This window comes from Physella acuta, unplaced genomic scaffold, assembly GCF_028476545.2.
Source record: "Physella acuta isolate Inbredline_101_S28 unplaced genomic scaffold, ASM2847654v3 ptg001950l, whole genome shotgun sequence".
Classification (NCBI taxonomy): domain Eukaryota; kingdom Metazoa; phylum Mollusca; class Gastropoda; family Physidae; genus Physella; species Physella acuta.
Genome location: NW_026733455.1, coordinates 8,561 through 12,470, shown reverse-complemented (window position 1 = coordinate 12,470; position 3,910 = coordinate 8,561). Strand labels below are relative to the sequence as shown.

General features: G+C 36.6%; 1 long non-coding RNA gene across 1 annotated transcript; it reads left to right on the top strand.

Moving 5' to 3' along the window:
* Window positions 1–2,003: 2,003 nt before the first annotated feature.
* Window positions 2,004–3,564, top strand: LOC131931353 (uncharacterized). Its single transcript, XR_009384275.1, has 3 exons — window positions 2,004–2,114; window positions 2,544–2,604; window positions 3,490–3,564. It is a non-coding gene; the product is annotated as an uncharacterized LOC131931353 (long non-coding RNA).
* The last annotated feature ends 346 nt before the right edge of the window (window positions 3,565–3,910 follow it).

The window sequence follows — 3,910 nt, the reverse complement described above, 5'->3', positions numbered from 1 at the left end:
CTACTTTATTCCACCAGTCTATTCTCTACTTTACTCCACAAGTCTATTCTCTAACTACTTTATTTCACCAGATTATTTTCTAACTACTTATTTCACCAGATTATTCTCTAACTACTTTATTCCACCAGTCTATTCTGTAACTACTTATTTCACCAGATTATTCTCTAACTACTTATTTCACCAGATTATTTTCTAACTACTTTATTCCACCAGTCTATTCTCTACTTTACTCCACAAGTCTATTCTCTAACTACTTTATTTCACCAGATTATTTTCTAACTACTTATTTCACCAGATTATTTTCTAACTACTTTATTCCACCAGTCTATTCTCTAACTACTTATTTCACCAGATTATTCTCTAACTACTTATTTCACCAGATTATTTTCTAACTACTTATTTCACCAGATTATTCTCTAACTACTTTATTCCACCAGATTATTTTCTAACTACTTTATTCCACCAGTCTATTCTCTAACTACTTATTTCACCAGATTATTTTCTAACTACTTTATTCCACCAGTCTATTCTCTAACTACTTTATTCCACCAGTCTATTCTCTAACTACTTATTTCACCAGATTATTCTCTAACTACTTTATTCCACCAGTCTATTCTCTAACTACTTATTTCACCAGATTATTCTCTAACTACTTATTTCACCAGATTATTTTCTAACTACTTATTTCACCAGTCTATTCTCTAACTACTTATTTCACCAGATTATTCTCTAACTACTTATTTCACCAGATTATTCTCTAACTACTTATTTCACCAGATTATTTTCTAACTACTTATTTCACCAGTCTATTCTCTAACTACTTATTTCACCAGATTATTCTCTAACTACTTATTTCACCAGATTATTCTCTAACTACTTATTTCACCAGATTATTTTCTAACTACTTATTCCACCAGTCTATTCTCTAACTACTTTATTCCACCAGTCTATTCTCTAACTACTTATTTCACCAGATTATTCTCTAACTACTTATTTCACCAGATTATTCTCTAACTACTTATTCCACCAGTCTATTCTCTAACTACTTTATTCCACCAGTCTATTCTCTAACTACTTATTTCACCAGTCTATTCTCTAACTACTTATTTCACCAGATTATTCTCTAACTACTTATTTCACCAGTCTATTCTGTAACTACTTATTTCACCAGATTATTCTCTAACTACTTATTTCACCAGATTATTTTCTAACTACTTATTTCACCAGTCTATTCTCTAACTACTTATTTCACCAGTCTATTCTCTAACTACTTATTTCACCAGATTATTCTCTAACTACTTATTTCACCAGATTATTTTCTAACTACTTATTTCACCAGTCTATTCTCTAACTACTTATTTCACCAGATTATTCTCTAACTACTTATTTCACCAGATTATTTTCTAACTTCTTCGAGTACAAAAAATATTCCAAGGTCAGCTTCAGCTACAGCAAGCTTCGATTTCCTGCCGTCACTATCTGCAACGTCAACATGGTCAGAAAGTCTAAGGTAAGTGACGTCATGGTCAGGAAATCTAAGGTAAGTGACGTCATGGTCAGGAAATCTAAGGTAAGTGACGTCATGGTCAGGAAGTCTAAGGTAAGTGACGTCATGGTCAGGAAATCTAAGGTAAGTGACGTCATGGTCAGGAAGTCTAAGGTAAGTGACGTCATGGTCAGGAAGTCTAAGGTAAGTGACGTCATTGTCAGGAAGTCTAAGGTATGTGACGTCATGGTCAGGAAGTCTAAGGTAAGTGACGTCATGGTTAGGAAGTTTAAGGTTAGAAAACTACCTTAAAGTATGAATCCATCTTTTGTACAGAAGACATTAAAAGGTAACTTTTTCTTATTCAGCTCCACTTGGCCAGCCCGGCCATGTTCTCTATCTACATGGCCACCGACCCCAGCGTACGGCTACATGCGGCCACCGGGGGCAACAGCCGGAAGAAGAGGGACACGGCGGGCCTGGGCGGGGACTTCAACGGCGTCTTGGACGGGATGGGCGAGGTGGACACACGAAGGACCACAGTAAGCAACATCACTGATAGGGATCTTGGAGGCTTCAACATTCGACAGAAGAGAGACGCTGATGTAGAAGATAATTCTACAAACAGGTAGGCTGTTTCTACCTTAAGTTTGGCACCCTGTCCGTACTGTTTCTTAGACAGTCACGTCCGCTTCCCTAAACCACCATATACCAATATTATCCAGCGATAGTTAAAGACCATCTAGTCATAACATTAGAAGAATTTTACCTACATATATTTAACTTATATTCCATCTATCCTTCTGGAGCTTCGTGTCCGAGAGGTAGAACATACGTTTGCAGATCTCACAGCTGGTAGTTCGAATCCGTCTTAAGTCTTTTCGTTGATAGGTGCATGCATTATATCACCGAGTTCGATGAACACAATTCTCCTTACACTTCGACTTGTTAACATTTTCAGAGGACTTTAAAAGAACATAAGCTTGACTTTTTATACCCATTCTACAAGTACTGTAAACAAAAATACTGACATCCTAACGATTTATCTTCCCCCCAGTGATGATGATCCTCTAGATGACTATGGGAATATTAACATCACCAGCAACGAAATCGACGTGGTAAGGCTTTATTTTTATTTAAATATTTTTGAATGACACCTAAACTATTAATGCACTTCATAAAGGTCAGTTTGGTCGAGTCGGTTATGATCATGGTTGCCGAACCGAAAAGTATCGAGTTCGAACTCCGGACAGATGAGGCACGATAGCTTGGGAATCTCCTAACAACTGCTACGTTATAGTTTGTTCTCGGTTAGACAAAGGCTATATCCAGTAAGCAAAGCAGGTTGAAATAGGAGTCAACTTCCTTTATGGCATAACAAGTCGACACGTATTACTCAATTGTGTTGGAGGGAATGTCTTCCAACACTAGAAAGTAAGAACGCAGAAGAAGAAGAAGTGGTTCATCAGTTTGAGCAGTGTGTTGGACAGCAATGTGTAACAAACGAATGCACGGTTTGATGAGCCATTTTTTTCTGCTTGGTTATTATTTGCTGGTTTAGATTATAAGATTTTACTGTGTGTGATTTATCCTTAAAAACGTATTGTAGATTATTTTATTTGGAGATAGTGTTGATATTTATTTGATGAACTTGTTAATTTATTTCGAGATTATTGTCATGAACTTGAGAATATTTCATTTTGAGATTGTTGATGTAAAATGGATAAACTTGACAATCTGATGTTGATGTAATGTGGATAAACTTGACAATCTGATGTTGATGTCTCTTTGATAAACTTGATGGTCTCATGCTGATAAACGTGATGATCTGATGTTGATGTAATGTTGATAAACATGATGACCTGATGTTGATGTAATGTTGATAAACGTGATGATCTGATGTTGATGTAATGTTGATAAACGTGATGATCTGATGTTGATGTAATGTTGATAAACGTGATGATCTGATGTTGATGTAATGTTGATAAACGTGATGATCCCAGGGTTGTACAGATTGCTTGGAGAACACGGCCAAGACGTCAACTTCCTACCTGTTGGATCAGATGTTTAAAAAGGAGTTTGGTAAACTTAACCAGTAAGTTTGGTCATCTTGAACCGTTTAATTTATCTTGGGGGTGAAGTTGAATGATTTCCTTTCTCTGGGAGGGGGGGGGGGGGGGGGATTGAATTATCTCCCTTATGTAGTGGTGAACTTGAATCATCTCCCTTAACTAGTGGTGAACTTGAATGATCTCCCTTAACTAGTGGTGAACTTGAATGATCTCCCTTAACTAGTGGTGAACTTGAATGATCTCCCTTAACTAGTGGTGAACTTGAATGATCTCCCTTAACTAGTGGTGAACTTGAATGATCTCCCTTAACTAGTGGTGAACTTGAATGATCTCCCTTATCTTATGGTCAAAT